Raw genomic sequence first — 24741 nt, forward strand, 5'->3', positions numbered from 1 at the left:
CCACAAATTTACAAATACCATACGGGTGACCCCAAAATAGGGATACAACGTTTCCGTGGAAGGGAGTTTAACAAGACACGTGGCCACTCATTAAAATTAGAAGAAAATAAGTTTAACCCTAAATTATGTAGAGGGTTCTTTACTGTAAGAGCGGCAAGGATGTGGAATTCCCTTCCACAGGCGGTGGTCTCAGCGGGGAACATCGATAGTGTCAAGAAACTTTTAGATAAGCACCTGAATGACCACAACATACAGGGATATACAATGTAATACTGACATATCATCACACACATAGGTTGGACTTGATGGACTTGTGTCTTTTTTCAACCTCACCTACTATGTAACTATGTAATTAGTTTATGAAACAATTAGTAATTCCACTTAGGCACTCCAGAGAGCACAAATAGACCTCACTTTTTCTTCTGAAGCTAAGCAATACAGCACATCTCCACACCCTACTTACCAATTCTACCTACTGTACACTTCCACTTTGCTCTGAATAGGAAGAACACCTCTACCTGCCCATACTCACCTTTGTTTTCCCCTGCTCTACTGCTCCTCCAGCTCTACTGCTCCTCCAGCTCTACTGCTCCTCCAGCTCTACTGCTCCATCAGCTCTACTGCTCCTCCAGCTCTACTGCTTCTCCAGATCTACTGCTCCATCAGCTCTACTGCTCCTCCAGCTCTACTGCTCCTCCAGCTCTACTGCTCCTCCAGCTCTACTGCTCCATCAGCTCTACTGCTCCTCCAGCTCTACTGCTCCATCAGCTCTACTGCTCCATCAGCTCTACAGCTCCTCCAGCTCTACTGCTCCATCAGCTCTACTGCTCCTCCAGCTCTACTGCTCCCCCCCCCCCCATGCAATTTTGCTCTCCACCTGCTCTGAGACATACACTAAATATCAGCTAGACTTAAAATCAGTTTACTTTATCAGATCAGGCAGTGATTGCGATTGGTTCATGGAATTAGAAAAAAAACTGGACTGCCGCACTACAGCGTCTTTATTGGATAAAATCAGAACATAATCCCAAATGGTGCAGTCAAGATGAAAAAGTGGACAACAGGACAAACAATGGCTAACAAGTTTCACATGCGTACTCATGTGATTGGTTGCCAGAGGTTACAGCATATTATTCCCACTTACTGACTGGTTGCTAGAGGTTACAGCCCACATTATGGCTCACTGATTAGTTTCTAGAGGTTACATGATTTCTTCTTGTTAATGGGTTGCTAGAGATTACTGTACAGTAATACTGCTCACTGGTTGCTAGAGGTTGCAGAACATGTTTTTTTTCTTGTTAACCACTTAAGCCCCGGACCAATATGCTGCTAAATGCCCAAAGGCGTTTTTACAATTCGGCACTGCGTCGCTTTAACAGACAATTACGCGGTCGTGCGACGTGGCTCCCAAACAAAATTGGCGTCCTTTTTTCCCCACAAATAGGGCTTTCTTTTGGTGGTATTTGATCACCTCTGCGGTTTTTATTTTTTGCGCTATAAACAAAAATAGAGTGACAATTTTGAAAAAAATGCAATATTTTTTACTTTTTGCTATAATAAATATCCCCCAAAAACATATATAAAAAATGTTTTTTTCCTCAGTTTAGGCCGATACGTATTCTTCTACATATTTTTGGTAAAAAAAATCGCAATAAGCGTTTATCGATTGGTTTGCGCAAAATTTATAGTGTTTACAAAATAGGGGATAGTTTTATTATTTATTTATTTTTTACTACTAATGGCGGCGATCAGCAATTTTTTTCGTGACTGCGACATTATGCCGGACACTTCGTACAATTTTAACACATTTTTGGGACCATTGTCATTTTCACAGCAAAAATGCATTTAAATTGCATTGTTTATTGTGAAAATGACAGTTGCAGTTTGGGAGTTAACCACAGGGGGCGCTGTAGGAGTTAGTGTTCACTTAGTGTGTGTTTACAACTGTAGGGGGGTGTGGCTGTAGGACTGACATCATCGATCGAGTCTCCCTATATAAGGGATCACTCGATCGATGCAGCCGCCACAGTGAAGCACGGGGAAGTCGTGTTTACACACGGCTCTCCCCGTTCTTCAGCTCCGGGGAGCGATCGCGACGGAGCGGCTATAAACGAATAGCCGCACCGTCGTCCCGGATCGCTCCCCGCGGGAATCCGACCGCCGCATGTAGCGGGGGGGGGGTCCCAATCGGACCCCCGACCCGCTGAAAGGCAAGGACATACCTGTATTTAAACTGGGATAGTTGGCAAGTATGAGGCAGCTGCTTTGGGCCTCACAACAATGACAGGGCCCAGGGCAGCTGTCCCTTTTGCCTTGCATTAGAGAAGGCCCTGCTGGGGCCTAACTGGCCAAATGCCAAACACTGCCACACAAGGAGGAAACGTTAACACTGTGCAAGCTCTGACACCACCCAACATGGAGCTTACAGAGTTAGGACTCCAACAGAGAAATTAGCAGGATGGTGACTGGGGATCTTCCTTCAAGAGAACCTGTCATTTTATGGTAGAATTTCTGGTCCACTATATACTGGATTTTTTTTTTTTTTCTATGAGCACTTTTTTGTGCATAAAAACAGGCTTTTGCTCTGCTTTAGTTGAATGATGTTCCTGCCGGGACCAATTAATTCCATATTTTTTTCCCAAGCCTCATAGGCAGAGCAACGATCTGACATGATCATCACTGAGCCGTGTGTAAAAACTCAGTCTATAGAACAGCTAGTGCAAAATTTACTGTAAGAGAAATGACGACTCAGGAAAAAGCCGAATATCATCCTTGGCAGGAGAAACGTTACAAGTGGCGAGATGAAAACCACATTCTGTGACTCCGTAGAGTGAAATGTTGTATACCGGTTATATTTTTATTAACTTGTGACTTCATGAGTTCTTGGCTTTGAAGCTACTACGTTATTAGTTTACCCTTTTTATCAACTCGGCATCCACGCCAGGAGAAGGTCTTTCTCACCGTAATTAGGTGGAAGTGTTAGGCCGGGTACTCACGACCAAACATGTATGGTGAAAGCGGTCCGTCGGACCGTTTTCACCATACATGTCTGCCAGAGGGCTTCTGTACGATGGTTGTACACACCATCGTACAGAAGTCCGCGCGTAAACAATACGCGGGGCGTGCCCGCGGTGTCGCCGCAACAATGACGCAGCGACGTGGGCGGCCCGCCTTTAAAATGCTTCCACGCATGCGTCGAAGTCATTCGACGCATGCGAGGGACGGCGGGCGCCTGGACATGTACGGTAGGTCTGTACTGACGACCGTACATGTCCGAGCGGGCAGAATTCCAGCGGACTGTTTTAAAACAAGTCCAGGAATATTTGTCTGCTGGGAAAAGGCCCGGCGGGCAAATGTTTGCTGGAATTCGGCCCGCTCGCGCCCACACACGACCAAACATGTCTGCTGAAACTGGCCTGCGGACCAGTTTCAGCAGACATGTTTGGTCGTGAGTACGGGGCCTTAAAGAACTTTGCATTGTGGTAACCAGGGCTGTCTTAATGAGAGGGCACGCCTGGGCACTGCCCAGATGCCCCAGCTGCAGAGGGGGCCCCTGCCCTTTCCCCAAAGCATCTGGTCCTTGAGCCCGGGTTGCCCCGAAATTGGGGCTACCCCTTTACATCCCAGATATCCCCCCAGCACTCTGACCCCTCTACACCCCAGATATCCCCCCAGCACTCTGACCCCTCTACTCCCCAGATATCTCCCCAGCACTCTGACCCCTCTACATCCCAGATATCCTCCTAGCACTATGATCCTTCTACACCCCAGATATCCCCCCAGCACTCTGACCCCTCTACACCCCAGATATCCTCCCAGCACTCTGACCCCTCTACATCCCAGATATCCTCCTAGCACTCTGACCCCTCTACACCCCAGATATCCTCCTAGCACTCTGACCCCTCTACATCCCAGATATCCTCCTAGCACTATGATCCTTCTACATCCCAGATATCCTCCTAGCACTATGATCCTTCTACACCCCAGATATCCCCCCAGCACTCTGACCCCTCTACTCCCCAGATATCCCCCCAGCACTCTGACCCCTCTACATCCCAGATATCCCCCCAGCACTCTGACCCCTCTACACCCCAGATATCCCCCCAGCACTCTGACCCCTCTACATCCCAGATATCCTCCCAGCACTCTGACCCCTCTACACCCCAGATATCTCCCCAGCACTCTGACCCCTCTACATCCCAGATATCCTCCTAGCACTATGATCCTTCTACACCCCAGATATCCCCCCAGCACTCTGACCCCTCTACACCCCAGATATCCTCCCAGCACTCTGACCCCTCTACACCCCAGATATCCCCCCAGCACTCTGACCCCTCTACACCCCAGATATCCTCCCAGCACTCTGACCCCTCTACATCCCAGATATCCCCCCAGCACTCTGACCCCTCTACACCCCAGATATCCTCCCAGCACTCTGACCCCTCTACACCCTAGATATCCCACAGCACACTGACCCCTCTACACCCCAGATATCCCCCCAGCACTCTGACCCCTCTACACCCCAGATATCCCCCCCAGCACTCTGACCCCTCTACACCCCAGATATCCCCCCCAGCACTCTGACCCCTCTACACCCCAGATTTCCCCCCAGCACTCTGACCCCTCTACACCCCCGATACCCCCCCATCACTCTGACCCTTCTACACCCCAGATATCCCCTACCTCCTACCTACTTGATTTCTGTTTACCTGCACCGTCTCCTTTGTAGGGGCCCCAGAGCATTACTTTGCCCAGGGGACCATGATGCTATTAAGATGGCCCTGGTGGTAACCACAACATGTGGTCTTGTACCACGCACCCAGAAGTGTGTTTCCGTGCCTTGAATTTTAAATGGCACCCCAATGTGCAAAAGCAGGGGTATCCAAATTTTCAGTATGAGGGCCACATGATATATTTTAGAAATATTCAGGGGCCAAAAAATTTAGATTAGGATCCCCATAAAAGTTCATCCTTATATCAGAGTCCCCACTTACATCGGAGCCCCATCAAAGTTTGCCCTTACACCAGAGCCCCAAGTTGTGTCATACTGCCCCTTTACATGAAAGCTTCCCTTACATGAGAGCCCCCCTTACATCAGACTCACCCTTTATATGACAGCTCCCTTTAAGTCAGAGCCTCCTTCATAGGCGTGCGCACAGGGTGTGCCAGGTGTGCCTGGGCACACCCTAATCACCCTATGTGGTGCAGATTGCATCGAAATATACTGCGTTAAATGTGCATTAACGCACAGAAAAATACAGCATTAAACAGCACATAACGCACTGAAATATACAACGTTAAACATGCCCTAATGCACTGAAATATACTGCATTAAACATGCAGTAATGCACAGAAATATACAGCATTAAACGTGCAGTAACGCACAGAAATAGACCCCTGATATTTCACCAAAGCTCCCTAATGGGGCTCCTAAAACAAAAAAATATAATAAAAATAAAAAACTACTGACACTGTCCACTGCCCGACTGACACCAATCTCTGCCATACTGACACTGTCCACCGCTCTAATGACACCATCAGTATACTGAATATACACATGCACACACATGCAAATATGTTTGCACTTTGGGGTGCACACCCTAATGCAATAGGCGGCGCACACCTATGACCTCCTTACATCAGAGTCCCCCTTACATCAGAGCCCCCTTACCTTAGACGCCCCCCTTACATCAGAGCCCCCCTTACATCAGAGTCTGCATGAAGGTTTGCCCTTATATTAGATTTCCCTTACATCAGAGACCCTATCAGAGTCCTTTCTTACATCGGAGCCCCCCTTATATCAGAGTCTCCATCAATGTTTGCCCTTACATCAGAACCCCCGTTAGATACTCCCCTTTTCCATAAGAGTCCCCCTGGAATCAAACTTACTCTTTACACGAGAGCCCTCCTTACATCAGAGTCTCCCCTTACATCAGAGACCTCATCAACATTTTTCTTTACATCAGAGTTCCCATTAAAGCCCCCCCCCCCTCCACTCACATCAGAGTACCCCCTTACATTAGAATCCCCATCTTACATTAGACTCCCCCGTTACATGGCAGTCCCCTTACAACAGAACCCCCATCAAAGTTTTCCCTTACACCAGAAATGCTCCTTACATTAGAGCCCTGCTTACATCAGAGTCCCCATCAAAGTTTGCCCTTACAGTACATCAGAGCCTCCATTATATTATACTCCCCCTTACTTGACCGCCTCCTTTACATCCAATCCCCCCTTACATCAGACTCAATCTTTACATGAACCCCCCCCCCCCCCCCACTTACATAAGAGTCCCCAGCAAAGTTTGCCCTTATTTCAGAGTCTCCCCATACATAAGCGCCTCCTTACATCAGATGGCCCCCTTATATTAGACCCCCCCCCTCACTTTACATTAGACGGCCAGGGACTGCAGACATGATACAAGAGATGGTCAGAGACTGCAGACATGATACAAGAGATGGTCAGAGACTGCAGACGTGATACAAGAGATGGTCAGAGACTGCAGACATGATACAAGAGATGTACAGAGACTGCAGACATGATACAAGAGATGGTCAGAGACTGCAGACATTGTACAAGAGATAATCAGTGACTGTAGACATGGTACAGGAAATGGTCAGAGACTGTAGACATACTGCAGGAGATGGTTAGAGACTGCAGACATACTGCAGATACCTTCCTTGTCATTAGTAGGGATGATGTTCGAGTCGAACGTAAGTTTTCCCTGTGGCGTCAGAGGGGGATGGGTCAGCCATTTACATCACCGGGTGGCCCTGCCTTCAGCTATATAACAGCTGTCAAAGCGAGAGAAGCGTCAGTCGTGGGAGCCTCCCATGGAGGCAGAGCTGTTGCAGCTATTTGTTTCTGCTGGGGTGGTGGAATAGAAGATAATTGGACATCGCTGGACATTTTTTTATTTTTTTTAAAGATTTTGATAAGCCCCCCGCCCGCAGACCCCCACAACCACTGGTCAAGGGTTGTGGGGATGAGGCCCTTGTCACCATCAACATAGGGGCAAGAGGTTTTGGGGTGGGGGGCGCAGAGCCCCCCCTGCCCAAAGCACCCATCCCCCCATGTTGAGGGCATGTGGCATGGTACGGTTTGGGGGGGCACTCTCGTCCCCCCCTCTTTTCCTTCGGCCTGCCAGGTTGCGTGCTCGGATAAAGGTCTGGTATGAATTTTGGGGGGGCCCATACACCATTTTCTTTATTTTGGCGCAGGATACCCCTAAAATCCATACCAAAATCCATACCAGACCTAAAGGGGGGACCCCTATGCCATTTAAAAAAAAAATTGGTGCAGGGTTCCCCTTAATATCCATACCAGACCCTTCAGGTCTGGTATGGATTTTGGGGGGACCCCATGCATTTTTTTTTATTTTGGTTTGGGGTTCCCCTAATATTTATACCAGACCCAAAGGGCCTGGTAATGGACAGGGGGGGGGGGGGGAACCCATGCCGTTTTTTCCAATGAGTTTTATCTGTATTGCCGAGACCCGACAATTCATTATAGCCGCGATCAATTTTAAACTACTTTTCTTCTTTTAGAAATTTCATTTTGCTGTGGGACTGTTCTAGACATGGGAATGCGCCACTTTACAGGCATACTATAGACACCCCCCAGGCACGATATTTAAAGGAATATTTCATTTTTATTGTTTCACTTTAAGTATTATTAAAATCACTGCTCCCGAAAAAAGGCAGTGTTTAGAACTTTTTTTGCATTGATACATGACCCCTGGGGCAGGACCCGGGTACCCAAACACCTTTTATGAAAATAACTTGCATATTAGCCTTTAAAATTTGCACTTTAGATTTTTCATGTTCATGCTTAACGGTGTTCGCGTGTTCAAACACTTTTTTTTACCTGTTCGCAAGTTCTGGTGCGAACCGAACCTGGGGGGGGGGGGGTTATGTCCGGCTCATCCTTAGTCATTAGTCCTTGTCTGCAGTTAGAGTACAAATGCAAATAAAGCAAGGCCTACACTTACCACCACCTGGGATAACAGCTTTCAAAGCACACAGGAAAAAAAAAGACATATTCGAAAAATGTATTAGCATCCTTGGACATATTAAAAAAACATGTGTTTTAAAAGTACAGTTAAAGTTTCATAATAAATCCTTTGCTCGCAATTTTATGAATGCCACACATATTTCTTCGAATCATCTGCCCCTTGTTTGGGAGGTTAGGATGCGTCCTTGTTGGCGACATTCTCTGACCTTTTAGTTCATTTTTTTTCACTGAACTTTTACAGCATTTTATTTGCGTATTTATTGTGTTTTAAAAGCATTCTTCTAAACAATAAATCACAGAAAGCTCATTCTTTATGGCAATCTGGAAGAATCTTTCAATTGTTCAACACAATTTATTACCCATCCCCGATCCACAAATCATTAAATATTCTCCAGCGACCTCATTACTCAGGTCTAATTGTCAGAAAATACAGATATGATGCTGGTTCCCCCCCAGCCATGGTACGTGCATTTAATAAAATCTTAGACTGTTACTGTAAATTTATAGTCTCTCTCTTTTTTTTTTTTATAATTTATATCCAAATGCCATCCAAATTTCTGGCAGAAACTCCAGCCTGAACTATATTAGTATATTTTATTAAATGCAAATATTTTACAGCGTTGCTCGTAAATGAAAAGCAAGAAATTTCAGGATTTTGTGTGGTCACATGTGGAAACATTGCAAAAACAGAAGACAAATATATTAAAGGGTATGCAAATCATCCCAATGGATTTCTCATAAATAAATAAAGGCCCAGATTCAGGTAGAATTTGCCCCTTTTTTTACGGAGTCACAGGGCAGCGTTTTTGCCCTGCGCCCCCGCAAATTATCTGCGCTGCGCGCGATTCACGGAGCAGTAGCTCCGTAAATTGCGTGTGCGCTCTTTAAAATTGCCCTGCGTAAGGGCGCCTAATGTAAATGATCCCGTAGGGGGCGGGAATCATTTAAATTAGGCGCGCTCCCGCGCCGAGCGTAGAGCGCATGCTCCGTCGGGAAACTTTCCCGACGTGCATTGCGGCAAATGACGTCGCAAGGACGTCATTTGCTTCCAAGTGAACGTGAATGGCGTCCAGCGCCATTCACGAATCACTTACGCAAACGACGTGAAATTCAAATTTCACGACGCGGGAACGGCGGGTATACTTTAGCATTGGCTGCCCCTACTATTAGAAGGGGCAGCCTTACGCTAAAGACGCCGTACGGAAACTCCGTAACTTGCGTACGGGGGGGCCCGCGCAACATTGTGAATCGGTGTTAGTATGCAATTTGCATACTATACCATGAGCACAATGGGAGCGCCCCCTAGCGGTCATCGCAAGAATGCAGCCTAAAATCTGCGTGGCATAAGAGCCTTATTCCACGCAAATTTTAGGCTGCAGTCGGGGTTACGATGTTCCTGAATCAGAAGCATTCGTAACGCCGGAGCAAGTTGGCAATTTCGCTGCGTAACTATGGTTACGCAGGCGCAATTGCTCTCTGAATCTGGGCCATATTATATATATATATATATATATATATATATATATATATATATATATATATATAAAATGTATTTATATATATATATATATATAAAAAATCATTGAAGGTATTTTGGTCTTTTTTTTTTTTTTTATCTTCCGATAAAATGCTTTGCAAACACATCCAATAATTTGCTGCGCCTTTGACACTTTGCAGAAGCGTTTGAGGCTTGTTATTTCAGCTTGAAGCTTTGGCTTACCCTCCCTGGTCCTGATGTTACCTTTGCCCTGGGCAGTGACTGGGAAGCCTCACGTAATCTTCATAGACTGTCTTTACCGATCACATAAGGCTTCCTTGGATGATGCTCAGAGCCAAGGTAATGTCAGGGTCGGGGAGGAGGAGATGCAACATCAGCCACCAACTTGTCTTTTACACAGGATTGAAGATTCTCTATTTGCAATCCTGTGTTAGCATTGGGCAGCACCCCGAGCAGACAATGAGAGGAGTTACTCAGAACTCTTGACTCATTCAGAAGCAACAAGCTTTGCTGAAATCCCTATGGCGAATGGCCAAATTGGCAAGGGAAGTGGCCTGGACCACACCACACAAGACTCTAGAGTTGACCCCACCTCGTTCTGAAGTAGAGCCTACATCACACGGGCTACATTTGGGGCACCACACCCTACCGACAACTCTATAAGTGTTGACACCTCACTGTCACTAAGTTAGTTAACCCAACATAGCAGACTACTACTTAGAGACACCAACTCGCATGTTTACTTTACAATCCTGTTTAATTTGTTCATAAACGACCTGGAGGAAGGGGTAAGCAGTGCAATCTCTGTATTTGCGGACGATACTAAGCTAAGCAGGGCAATAACTTCTCCGCAGGATGTGGAAACCTTGCAAAAAGATCTGAACAAATTAAAGAGGAAGTAAACCCTTTGGAAAGAAATCTGAAATAAAAACCCTGTAAGAAAAAGGCATAATGAGTTAAAATGCATAGCATACTAGCTCATTATGTATTACTTACCTACTTACTTGTATTACTTACCTGAGATTGAAGCCCCCGCAGCAGTGCTCGTTTCTCACCTCCGCCATCTTTCCCTTAGGCCTCGTACAGACGACCGGATCTATCTGCTGGGATTGATCCGCGGATCAGTTCCAGCGGACAAATCCGGTCGTCTGTAAGGCCTAGCGGATATTTTTCCGCGGAGATTCGTCCAGCCGATCGATTTCAAGCGGATAGAAATTTCTTAGCATGCTAAGAAATCTATCCGCTTGAATAGTTTCCAGCGGATTGATCCGGTCGTCTGTACAGACTCACCGGATCAATCCGTCCGCTCCCATCCCTCGCATGCGTCGTAATGATTTGACGCATGCGTGGAAGTAGTTACCCTCCAGCGTCGCGCACGTCGCGGCGACGGCGCGACACGTCACCGCGGATGTTTTCCGCGCGGATTTTGATCCGATGGTGTGTACAAGCCATCGGATCAAAATCCGGAGGAGGAATGTCCGCTGGAAACGGTCCGGCGGACCGTTTCCAGCGGATATCCCCTCGTGTGTACGGGGCCTAAGTGTCTTCCTCGTATCGCGGCTCAGGCGCTGTGACTGGCCGGAGAAGTGATGACGTCACTCCTGCGCATGCGTGCAGGTGCAGCCACTAACGGCATGATTGCTCTGTTGTCTGTCTTTTGTATAGCTGTATAGCTATGATTAAGCACTGAAGTACAGTGCGAAACGCGTCAGTATCTGTCCTATTTTTTGCTGTGGCATGTTATTTTTGTGACCAGTTTTATTAAAAGGAACGTTTTTGGAGTGCGGCTGTCCTAGCTTTTCTCTTTTTTTGCATATCATTGCCGGCACCCAGGGTTTGGATCCACTGACAAGGTTCTCTGGTTTTATTTTCTCTACAAACTGCACATGTTTAACATAAAGCAGAGTGGGGGAGGCACATTGCAGACACTTTGGCTTCCAGCATACAAGGGTTTAGGAATGGACACTGGACAACGTTTGCTAACTTGTCCAATTTCTACTTTCCCCCAGGAGCCTGGGGTAGCGGTGTTGTCCCATAGACAATAGCTTGCTGCCCAGTCCTGACAGTCACAGCTGGATCAGGAGATTGTCATCTAACGTCTATAGAATGTTTGGAGACCCCTGGTCTATAGGCACCTTTAACCAAAGTGTTGACAGATCAAAGCGCCATCATTTGTTATTGGGTCTGCAAAAAATCTCAAACAAAAAGAGGAATGTAATTTTGTTGTTTAAAGTATATTTTATAGCTGCCAAGAAAAACATTCTGTGAATATTGAGAAAAGCAAGAAATAGTACCAGTGCATTAAAGGAAAACGAAATCTGAAGCTTGATTTAAATACAGATATCAATGTGTGTTTGTTTAAAAAAAAAAAATGTTTCTATATATAGTTTTGCAAATTATTTAGCTCAGGTGTTTCCAGTAAATGTACAACTAATGCTACAGCATACAAAGACATTTTAAAGAATTGTGTATTTCTAACCTTGTGGCAACAATTTGGAAGAGGGCCCTTTTTCTGTTCCAGGGTGACTGTGCCCTTGTATACAAAGATGGCTCCATAAAAACGTGACCCATGATAAATGCTTAACGGTCCCCACTCAGGCTGTCAAGGTCCGATGAGTTGGATACTGTGACAGACTCAGACTCTCTTATGTCTAAAATCATCCTATGACCACTAGGGGCATAGGATGAACTGAAGAATGATATCTTGGACTACCTGAGATGGGATTATTCTGTATGTATTATCCACATTATATTCCGAGATATCTGTAGGACTATTTTAAGTTGGCTGATTCTGAACTCAAAGGGTTAATTGTAGATGTGACTCTTTCATACTGCTAAAATGCTAATGCCGTCACCACCAGCTCTCTATTCTTTGTGCTAATTGAATCTATTGTGTGTGAAGATGCTCTGTGTTTACGCTTAAGAGATTGTGTAGTGTATAGCAGATAATGAGGAGCCGGGGCGTCTGGTCTCCTCATCTGGCTAAAGAATTAGATAATTAGCTCATGTTAATCATTGTTCTGTGTCTGGCTATTGTGCACATTGATTGCCCCCTGGGGCTTCTGTCTCATTACACATAACAGTCCCTCCATTCAAGCTATCCGACCAATCCCTGCTGACTCATTTTCAAGTCCTCATTTGCATGGCTAAGGAGGACCTGAAGGAGGACTACATGTACTTTACAATTGACCAATAGGAAAGCGATTGTTGGGGGCGGGATGTTCCAAATTTTGTTTAAAAGTGTGTTGTGTACTTCCAATAAAGGTCTTCCTGTTTGAACTTACATACAGTCTGCCTGGTGTTTTGTTCTAATGGATCCCGAACGGCACATAACTGTAGTTCGGATCCCGGAGCCTTGGATGACGAACCATCAGACGTTGCGATCTGCAAGCTGACTCACTAGTAGCAGAGGAGTGTCGGGAGAGCGGAAGCGAGCGAGCAAGGGTCTCGTTACATTGGTGGCAGCAGTGGGATGAAGGCTGAGGAAAGGTTCATCCAGACTAGACATGTGCATTAGTTTTCGTCCGAATGCATTTTTGTCCAAATTTCAGGGATTTTCGTGATGGTTTTAACAAATGATAACGAACGGGCAGAATCCGAAACCTGAAAGATCCAACATAAAAAATGCTTTATTTTCGTTTATTTGCAACAATTGATTCGACATGATGGTTACAATAGCGATCTGTGTCTATCGAACCTGCGATCGAATGTGCCTAACCTAACTCTATTAGTCCGAGATTATTCGACATCAGAGAGAAAAGATTCGACATGATAGAGACATGAGGATGCGACGAAGCAGCTAAAAACATACGATCGTCACGAGCGGACATTTATGGTCAAATGCTCCACCCATAGGCTATAGAAGAATTCTAATGTTGGTTGACTTGTAATAATAATTAATAAATATAATTATTACTAGTCATACAACATTAGAATTCTACCATGTACAATTGCGGCGTTGTACAGGTTAGCTGCTTCGTCAAATCTTCTTAGAACATTTGACGGACACCATAAGCCTTCAATTGACAGATTCGACCTTAATTCAGATTTTCGGACGAATGCATTTTTTTAACGAAACAAAATTAATTAAAAACGAATTTCGGGAGTAACTAAATAAATGTATTTTTCGGACGAAAACTAAATTCCGAAACAAAATATTTCAGTGTGCACATGTCTAATCCAGACCCAAAGCATACTGCAGAAATAAGAAGAGATATCCCGGCCGCTGCACACCTCACCTGGACCGATTGGTGAGCAGGCAAAAGCAGCCTCAGCTCTATTCATCCAGATCACTACTCCAACCTGTTTCGCCTTAATCATGGAGATCAAAACATGGTTTGTCTAGTTTGGTCTTGAGGAATTTGAGTGGCCTACACAGAGCTATGACCTTAACCCAACTGAACACCTTGAACTGGAACCCCACTGGAATCCAACTCTTCTTGCCCAACATTAGTACCTGACTTCACAAATGTGCTTTTGTCTGAATAGGCCCAGATTAAAACTCCATTTTGTGGAAAACATTCTCAGAATAGTTGAGTTTTTTAAGCATAAAGTATTGGCCAACTTCATGTTAAAGCCCATGGTTTTGGAATGGAGAGTCCAACCAGCTCAAATAGGTGTGGTGGGCAGTATAAATAGGCACAATGATTGTGTGTCAGGTCTTCTTATCCAACATCAGTACCTGACCTCACAGATGTTTGTTTTTTGGTTGAATGGGCACACTCCAAATCTTGTGGAAAGTCTTCCCAGAAGAGTGCAGGCTGTTATAGCCACAAAGGGGACCAACTCTGTTTTAATGTCCATGGTTTTGGAATGGGAGGCCCAACATGCTCATATAGGTGTGATTATGAGGCAAACCTTTGGCAATATTGTGTATATTGATAGCTGTTAAGCAGAAGCAGAGATTTCATAGAACCACTGAGAGCCAATGTACAAAACCCTGTAGTTAGTACAATGACAAATCATAAGAGAGAGGAAACTAAAATGTTAAGTCACATTCAAGGCAGACAAGAAAATAACAGAATTTTTTTTGGAGGGACTACTGGTCACAAGCCTCAGGACTTTATAGGTGTTGAATGTAGGGATATAGAATCACTAATACAGCATATAAAATAAATAAATTTGTATTACAAAAGATAAAAAAAACACGAGACAACTTTGTATTCATATCACAAAATCAATTGTTCCATTGAAGCATATTGAACAGACAATACCACTCTTAACATGTTTCGCTCGACAGACCTTCCTCTGGAGATTCTGGTAACAATAAAAGATAGGGGAGCTGCTGTGGCTCAACGCAATTGGCACTGCGCTGATAAGCCATTCACCTCTGCAGCTAGGGGTTCGGATCCCGGTCTCGGCTACATGTGAATTGAGTTTGGTGGTCTCAGCCCGGCTCCCGGTAGGTGTGCTATGCGAGATAAGCCTGCGCTTAGTACGCCCACCCCCCTCCCACAAAAACCACCACACTTACACACACATTCGAAATTGGGTAAACATGCGCGCACTTTGACCATGCGGTCTCTAACAAAGAGAGGCAAAGGACTAACAGGGCTGGTTGAGCGGGCAAATCCTCTCACTCCCTTATAGGGAGTCCCTCTGCCCCATTGGGCTTCCAAGCGAAGCAGGTAGGGCGGGCTGTGTGGGAGGACCCCCTCACACACCCGCCATTGCCACCCGGGGCATGGAGAAAGGTGGCAGATTGCCTCTGGGGGAGGCCTGCCTACTCCCAACTCCTGCAGTCCGGCTCCTCTCTCAAGTACACGCACAAAAATACACTTAAAAAAAAAATAAAAAAATAAAAGATGAAATGAATGCTCATGTTGAAATTATAGTATGCATAGAAAACATACAAGTTGGCAAATATGTAAATATTATTCAAATACGTTATAGAAAAAATATACCGTATATACTTGAGTATAAGCCGACCTGAATATAAGTTGAGGCATCTAATTTTACCCCAAAAAACTGGGAAAACTTATTGACTTGAGTATAAGCCTAGGGTGTCCATCTGCATGCCTTACTGTGCCTCACTTTGTCTCACTGTGTCCATGTGCATGCCTCACTGTGCTCATGCCTCACTGTGCCCATGCCTCACTGTGTCCATGACTAGACTGACGTTTAACATGGGAGTCTATGGAAGGGGTGTCCGGCTTTGAAAAATCGGTGCTCCCCAGCCGTAGGTCCCCCAGACAACAAACTTTTCACACTTTTAGAGGAACAATGGGGCTAAATGTGTGCCAAGACCCAGATCCAGGGGACCTACGACCGGCCAGTACCGGGTCCAAATCACCGGAGAAATTACCATTTAACATGGGAGTCTATGAAAGGGGTGCCCGGCTTTGAAAAATCGGTGCTCCCCGGCCATAGGTCCCCCGGACAACAAACTTTGCACACTTGTAGAGGAAGAGTGTGGCTACATGTGTGCCAAGGTTGGCCGGGTACCCAAAGTCTGGGAGATCAGGCGCAAAAAGGTGACTCGAGTATAAGCTCGGCTTATACTCGAGTATATACGGTATGTAACATATCAAATATGGGGCATAGAAACACTTTTATTAATATATGGGTACAGAAACAATGAACCTTACCAGAGCCGCTCAATATAAATGTGTCACTTGTGATTAGGATAAAGAAATACAAGTTTCATATGTGCACCGAACACTTCTTTGCATAAATCCTCCCAAACTTTGCAGAAAAGGACAAAACGTTTATTTGAAGTTTTTTTCCTATAGAAAAAACAACACAAATAGAAAAGACATATATATGTATAGAGATATAAAAATCACAAGTAGGGAATCCAATGTGTCCAATATAAGAAGGAGAGAAATTTACCTTCAATAAATCAGCAGGGTTGAATCAATTTTATTCTCCTGGATCCCACCCAGTGAGGTGAATGAGTATTCCCCCAGAGGATATTGAAAGTTTCATAAGGGAACAGTCGGTCTAAAAGACCCAAGATGGAAAGAGATGGGGGCCAAATAAATCCAGAGGCTGGCGCTCCCCAGGTGGGAAGCCTAAAAGAAAAATATAGGATATATCAGAAATGTGGAACAAGGTTCCAATCTTGTCAATCAACAAAAAAAGCTGACGTAGCCAGAGGTAGCATATAGAAATAAAGAGATGAATCTTACCAATCATACGGAAAAAGGAGGTTTAGAATGGGAACTGGAGAGATGTTGCCTCACCCTTCGGCTCAGTGTTTCTGACACAGGATAGCGGGGAAAACCGCAGTTTAAATCCTAAAACGATACGTGTCGCGGACGTACAGGGGAGAGTGCTAATGCGCATGCACCGAAGTTCAATGACGGCGCATAGATGACGCTGGGATACGTTCAACCTACGGCGGCCATATTGGAAAATCTAATGCCCATAGAGCAGGGGTCTCCAAACTTTCTAAACAAAGGGGCGGTTTACTGTCCTTCAGACTTCAGGAGGGCCAGATCGTGGCCAGCGGGAGTGGACATTTTTCTGGCATCAGTAGGAGTAAACATCACCACATTTGGTATTAGGTTAGAGGAATAGTGCCCAATTGTTGGTATCATAAGGAGCAATAGTGCCCTATTATTAGTGTCATTGGGAGAAATGGTGCTCCATTGTTGGTGTTCAATGGCAGAATAGTGCCGTGTAGCAGTGGGAGGATTAGTGCCCCAAGGGCCGGATAAAAGCAAGCAAAGGGCCGCATCTGGCCCCCAGGCTGCAGTTTGGAGACCCCTGCCATAGAGAATGGGTAACAGTGGGATACGGCCAAAGTGATCTTGTCTTTTACACAGGGCTGAAGAAAATAATAGCTCAAAGTAAGCACTTGCTACAAATATGTTTACAGGCATTTATATAGCACCAACAAGTGATGCAAAACTTTACATATTGAGCATACATACTGCCCTCAAGGAGCTTACAGTCTAAGGTCCCTATCTCATGTGCAAACATACACACACTAGGGTCAATTTGGACAGATGCCAATTTAACCGACCAGCTTGCCCTGTGAACTGTGGGAAGAAACTGGAGTAACCCCACACAAGGACTGGGATTACATGCATGTTTCATGCAGGCAGTGTCCCCGTGGGGATTCAAACAAGGAACTCTAGTACAGTTAGGCAGAAGTGCTAACCACTAAGCCACTTTAAATTCCCTTTAGGCTAGGTTCACGCTTAAATCGGATGCGGCTCTCAGCACGAGTCTGGTGTATCCCTGTTCTCTGTTTTAGGGACGAATCACGGCCAACTTTTTGGCTGAATGTGGCCCTGAAACAGAGCCAAAGACGCACATGGAGATATGTGAACTGGCTCCATAGACAGCCGGTCACAATCTCCTGTCATGCAAATTGGATGCGTGGAAACCCAAATCCAATTTGCATAGGTGTGAACCCAGCCTTAATAATCAATATTCAAACATCCAGACCAACTCATGCATGGAAAAATCTTGGTTATTGTGGTTTTAGGCAACAATGAATGCTCACTGGCTGACAACAACATCTATTTAGATAATAATAATCCCTTCTCACATCAACATGCTGGTGACCCTTCAATTTAGTTTTGGGAATGGATTGCATAACAAAAATTATTAAGATTGCAGAAAGCAATACAAACATGGTTTCTTATCAATTATAGAAATATAACACCGTCAATCATGTGCAGGCAATTAAGCAAGTCTATCCTCCAGGGAATCACTAAACCGTGGAAGTAGATCACTGTGGGCCAGCTTGGCTCGGAACCATCAACTTTTTGGAAGGGCCGATAATGGACCTAATCACATCTTATCTTCTCAGCTATGAATTATGCTGTACAGGGCTGACTTGAGAAGTTAATCCATCATCTGGAGAACGCGGTCTCAGGGTGGAGTCCGGGGTGGCTCTGCCTTTTGTCTTGGCAGACAGCGCTGCGAGATCGCTTCGGATGTTAAAATTGACGTAATTCACTGACACAAAGCAGATGTTTTTGTAAATGGCTGCAGCTGCCTGGTGCAATCCCACTCCGATGACAAGCTCAAGAGGGGAAACAGCACTGCGCTGTTGGAAGTAGAATAGAAGAACTGTTATTTGATTCTGAGACTCTTGAAATCTATATAAGACCTTCCGATACTGTATGATGAGACCTTCAATGAAGCGAGAGTTGAGGAATTTTACAGAAGCTTTGGAAAGGGCAAAAATGTAAATTAAATGGCCAAGTGTTTGTGGATACCTGACCCTCACGCTTACTATATTTACTTACACGTTCAAGTGCTTCCAGTAAATGGTAAAAATGGTAAAAAAAACATAAAAAAAAAACATATTAAACAATTGTGCTTTTTCAACCTTTTGGTACTAGTAGTTTTTTGGACCCCCTTTCTCTTCCAGCATGACTGTGCCCCTGTGCACAAAGACAGTGCCATAAAGACATAGTTTGACCAAAGACTATGTTTAATCTTGAGGAATTAGAGTGGCCTGCACCGAGCCCTGACCTCAACCCAACTAAACACCTTGAAGTGGATCCACATTGGGATCAATGTCTTCTTGCCCAACATTAGTACCTGACCTCACAAATGCACTTTTATCCTAATAGGCCCAAATTGATACTCTAAAATCTAGTGGAAAACCTTCCCAGAAGAGAGTGTTTTTTTGAAGCCATAAAGGATGGGTCAACTCTACATAATGCCCATGGTTTCAAAATGGGAAGTCTAATTAGCTCAAATAGGTGTGGTAGACAGGTTCCATGCTGACACGCACTTCCGGTTCCGGTTTCCGGATACCATAGAGATCACACGGCGTGCAGCCCAGCTAGCCTTCCGGACATCCACAGAGATTCCACCACTGCTCCATCTTCCTGCCACCTTGATCGCTGGGGCCCCTTATTTATTTTATGCCCGAATATTACTATCTCCTTGTGAGTAGCCATTTGGCTTGTTTGTCCTATCTGGCGCACCTTGTTCTTTTTCGTTCTTTTTCTTGTAGTGTGGTTGAGGAAGTGCCAAAAGGCTTCCCTTATTGCTACAAAATTGACTAGGGCAGAGCGCCTCTTTAACCCTATCTAGATTCCTATCACCCTGTCACCTGTTCTTGAAGATTGATTATGGAAGTGGTAAAGATCAAACTTTATGCCAGCCATAAAGTTGTGTCGAGCGAAGAACAGAAAGAAGCAACTCTAGAGAGATGGAGATTTTTCCTCAGGGGATCAACCCTTGCCAAGCTTTTCTTGACAGAGCTAAATCTAACCCAGGGGTCTCCAAACTGCAGCCCGAGGGCCAGACGTGGCCCTTTGCTAGTGTTTATCTGGCCCTTGGGGCACTATTTGTCCCACTGATGCCAACAACAGAGCACTTTTTCTACTACCAATACCAATGATGGGATACTATTCCTGCTACTATTTAGGGGCACTCCTCCTCCTCCTATTGACCACCAACTCTGGGGCCATATTTATTCTCCCTGATGCCGGGCCTGGACATTTTCTGCCCCGTTGGGCACAATCCGTCCCTCCTAAAGTCTGAAGGACAATAAACTGGCCCTTTGCTTGAAAAGTTTGGAGACCCCTGATCTAGCCTAAGTTAGCCATAACCGGGATGATATAGTATCTCCTCAAGAGTGATGCAGGGGGAGATATTTTGCAACAGATGTCCAATCTGTAGTGGATCTGTTGTAGTGATTGATGCACAAGACATTTCCTAGGATACTACCAAGGATCATCGCATTCCAAAAATGTAATGGCACCGCTCCAATATAATTAAGTTGGCCTTCCGTGCAGGTGCCCGCCCCAGCTCGCCACTTTAAAACACTGGAAACATAAAACAAATGGCTGCAAACCACCGCAGGACCCGATCAAATGTCAGATTTATTTCAGTTTTGGCTGCAAATAACTTGCTTCTCACAATAAAAGGTGTAGCAAGTCAAATAGGGCCTACCATGTTACCATGTTACTAGCCTGGAGGGTGAGCATCATCTAGCTCCCCCCCTTCCCCCCAGCCGGCCTGTGCCTTTCATTTATTTAAATTATTTAAATTATTGAGGTTTAGCATCATATGTGGGCATTATGTGGGGGGGAATATCTTCTTTCCTATCCATCTTCTGTAAACTGTTAACCCATTCACTGCCAGTGGCATTTTTTATAGTAATCCAATGCATTTTTATAGCACTGTTGGCTATAAAAATGCCAATGGTCCCAAAAATGTGTCAAAAGTGTCCGCTATAATGTCGCAGTACCGATAAAAATCGCTGATCGCCGCCATTACTAGTAAATTTTTATTTTACGAAAAACATGTAGAAGAATACGTATTGGCCTAAACTGAGGAAAAAATGTTTTTTTTATATATTTTTGTGGGATATTTATCATAGCAAAAAGTAAAAAATATTCATTTTTTTCAGAATTGTCGCTCTATTTTTGTTTATAGCGCAAAAACTAAAAACTGCAGAGGTGATCAAATACCACCAAAAGAACGCTCCATTTGTGGGGAAAAAAGGATGCCAATTTTGTTTGGGAGCCACGTCGCACGACCGCGCAATTGTCAGTTAAAGCGACGGAGTGCCGAATCGCAAAAAGTGCTCTGGTCTTTGACCAGCAATATGGTCCGGGGGTTAAGTGGTTAAATACAATTTAAGGCATTCAATGAGATAGTTTTATTTTTTTAGAACCACTAAAAACCACTTCAGCCCCGGAAGATTTTACCCCCTTCCTGACCAGATCACTTTTTACAATTTGGCACTGCGTCACTTTAACTGACAATTGTGCGGTCATGCAATGCTGTACCCAAACAGAATTTGCGTCCTTTTTTCCCCATACATAGAGCTTTCTTTTGGTGGAATTTGATCACCTCTGCGGTTTTTATTTTTTGTGCAATGAACAAAAAAAGAGCGACAATTTTGAAAAAAAAACTATATTTTTTACTTTTTGCTATAATAAATATCCCCAAAAATGTTTTAAAAAAACAAATTTCTTCATCATTTTAGGGCAATGTGTATTTTTCTACATATTTTTGGTAACAAAAATTGCAATAAGCGTATATTGATTGGTTTGTGCAAAAGTTATAGCGTCTACCAACTATGGGAAAGATTTATGGCATTTTTATGGTGTTTTTATTTTTTTACTAGTAATGGCGGCAATCTGTGATTTTAAGCAGTATTGCAACATTGCGGCAGACACATTGGACACTTTTGACACATTTTTGGGACCATTGACATTTATAGAGCGATCAGTGCTATAAAACTGCACTGATTACTGCACAGACGAGGTAAGTATAACATGTTTGTTTTGAAAAAAAAAAAACTTTAAATTATTTTCTCTAATGCCTCGTACACACGACCATTTTTCTCGGCAGAAAAAAAAACAATGTTTTTCCCGACGCGATTCCTCTCCAGCCTGACTTGCATACAAATGTAGAAAGAAATGTTTGGACAGCCGCACTCTGAAAAACCTCTCGGTTGCCTTTTATTGGTAAGGGAAGGGGCTAACACTTGGGGCGATCAAGGGGTTAACTGTTGTCCCCTCACTGTTTTCTAACTGTTTTCTAACTGTGTGGGGATGGGACTTTGTAGAAACACACGATCTGTCTCCTCTCCTCTGACTGCACATGGATTTGTGTGTTTACACACACACAAATCCCCGTGCTGGCGAGTATTTTCATTTCTGGTTGATTGTTCTTAAGATATTTTCTCTCCTGATTAATTTTTCTTAGCGTAATTTCTCTTCTGGTTGATTGTTCATTGGCTCCCGCTGCTGTCAATCAAATCCAATGATGTAGGAGCTGGGGTCGGAGCTGAGTCCTGCTGTCTGTGTCAATGGACGCAGCAGATCGAAACCATCCTCTGCTACGTTGACTTTTCTTATGCCAATCGATATTTGCTTGCGGGGCCAAAGGGCTTTCTTCCACACACACAAAGAGAACCTGAACCTGATTCTGGTGATTAAACGTTTCCAAAACTCTCAACATAAGGATGGCGCTGGCAACTTTTGGGCTAATGGAATATTGTCTCATGTTTCCTAGAGGCAGGAAAGTTCCAAGCTTGGACAACAAACTCAAAAGCAAGGTGCCTCGCAGGGAAACCAGGAAGGCTGCGTTTGGAGAATGCGGGCATCGATCCCGCTACCTCTCGCATGCTAAGCGAGCGCTCTACCACTTGAGCTAATCCCCCTTTGCTCGAGCTTGCTTGTTGGCGCAGTGGCTGATCCCCGTCCTCTTATGCGCTGTGCGTAATAGAAGCAGTTTGACTGAATCCACAAGCTGCTCAGGCTGCTAGACACCAGGACATCAGCAGAAGGTGGTTTCCAAAATGACAAGGGGACCATAATTGCATTGGCCGGGAATCGAACCCGGGCCTCCCGCGTGGCAGGCGAGAATTCTACCACTGAACCACCAATGCGCCACGTCTGGTGCACGCCCCCACACCGCCCTCGCTCAGCTGGCCTAGGAGAGTCCAGCTTTGGCCCACCACGATTGACTTTTAGATTAGCTTGTGGAAATCAATGGAAACGCCTCGTCCGCTACATTGTTGTGACTTTACCAGATGGAGCCACTCTCTGTGGGAAAGGTAGCAAACTAGATCCACATTTGGTCATGGCTGACCCTCAACAACAAGAGCAGAGTGGCGCAGCGGAAGCGTGCTGGGCCCATAACCCAGAGGTCGATGGATCGAAACCATCCTCTGCTACGTTGACTTTTCTTATGCCAATTGATATTTGCTTGCGGGGCCAAAGGGCTTCCTTTCACACACACAAAGAGAACCTGAAGCCCATTCTGGTGATTCAATGTGTCCATAACTCTCAGCATAAGCATGGCGCTGGCAACTTTTGGCCTAATGGAATATTGTCTCATGTTGGCTAGAGGCAGGAAAGTTCCAAGCTTCGCCAACAAACTCAAAAGCAAGGTGCCTCCCAGGGAAACCGGGAAGGCTGCGTTTGGAGAATGCGGGCATCGATCCCGCTACCTCTCGCATGCTAAGCGAGCGCTCTACCACTTGAGCTAATCCCCCTTTGCTCGAGCTTGTTGTTGGCGCAGTGGCTGATCCCCGTCCTCTTATGCGCTGTGCGTAATAGAAGCAGTTTGACTGAATCCACAAGCTGCTCAGGCTGCTAGACACCAGGACATGAGCAGAAGGTGGTTTCCAAAATGACAAGGGGACCATAATTGCATTGGCCGGGAATCGAACCTCCACTGGGGATGAGCTGACCCGCTCCAGCTGGTGTCTTGGGTCCTGGTCGGATAGATTGATAGCAACGCAGCCATTAGCTCCCGCTGCTGTCAATCAAATCCAATGATGTAGGAGCTGGGGTCGGAGCTGAGTCCTGCTGTCTGTGTCAATGGACGCAGCAGCAGGACACGGGAGCGCCGCCGCATGGGTGCCCTGAAGAAGAGTGCTTCTCCGACGGGGCACTCAAGAAGAGGAGGAGCCAGGAGCTCCGCTGAGGGACCCCGGAATAAGAGGATCGGGGCCACTCTGTGCAAAGCCAACTGCACAGAGGAGGTAAGTATAACATGTTTGCTTTGAAAAAAAAACCTTTAAATTATTTTCTCTAATGCCTCGTACACACGACCATTTTTCTCAGCAGGAAAAAAACGATGTTTTTCCCGACGTGATTCCTCTCCAGCCTGACTTGCATACAAATGTAGAAAGAAATGTTTGGACAGCGGCACTCTGAAAAACCTCTCGGTTGCCTTTTATTGGTAAAAAGTTTTCAAACACCACACATCACAGCAAAAAAACAGGGGCATGCAGCTGACGCGTTTCACACTATTAGTTAGTGCTTACTCATAGCTATGAAAACTTTTTACCAGAGTGCGGCTGTCCAAACATTTCATTCTACATTTGCTTCGTGCATTGCCCGCAGCTGGGTTTCTCTGAGAGGATACGGACTTATCCATATACCCATCTGGAGCGGTGACTATAATTTCTCTATTTCATTTTCGACACACAGGTTCATGCAAAAAAACGTCCGACCAAAGTGCAGTGACGTACAACACGTACGACGGGACTATAAAGGGGAAGTTCCTTTCAAATGGCACCACCCTTTGGGCTGCTTTTGGGCTGCATACTTGATTCTGAACATGCACGTTTTTTTCCCCTCGGAAAAGCATACACACGTCCGTTTTTCGTGACTGACGGGAAACACGACGAGAAAAAAGAGAGCTGGTTTCAATTTTTTTTTCGTCGAGAAAACTGCTAGGGAGCATACACAAGACCGGTTATCACGACCAATATAAAAAAAATTGCAGTTTTCTCGTCATGAAAACCGGTCGTGTGTACAAGGCATTAGGATCAAATGTTCTTAGTA

At 45.0% G+C, this 24741-nt stretch overlaps 1 protein-coding gene and 4 non-coding genes across 5 annotated transcripts in view; 2 read left to right on the forward strand and 3 right to left on the reverse strand.

The window, feature by feature from the left end:
* The window catches only part of SCARA5 (scavenger receptor class A member 5), a 424057-nt gene that overhangs the window by 133772 nt on the left and 265544 nt on the right, over positions 1 to 24741 (forward strand). The gene's annotated exons all lie outside the window — the stretch shown is intronic.
* Positions 22532 to 22604, reverse strand: TRNAA-AGC. The gene has a single exon. It is a non-coding gene; the product is annotated as a tRNA-Ala (tRNA).
* TRNAG-GCC lies at positions 22762 to 22832 on the reverse strand. Its single transcript has one exon. It is a non-coding gene; the product is annotated as a tRNA-Gly (tRNA).
* Positions 23049 to 23120, forward strand: TRNAM-CAU. Its single transcript has one exon. It is a non-coding gene; the product is annotated as a tRNA-Met (tRNA).
* Positions 23369 to 23441, reverse strand: TRNAA-AGC. Its single transcript has one exon. It is a non-coding gene; the product is annotated as a tRNA-Ala (tRNA).

The sequence above is a fragment of the Rana temporaria genome, chromosome 4, assembly GCF_905171775.1.
Source record: "Rana temporaria chromosome 4, aRanTem1.1, whole genome shotgun sequence".
Taxonomy (NCBI): Eukaryota; Metazoa; Chordata; class Amphibia; order Anura; family Ranidae; genus Rana; species Rana temporaria.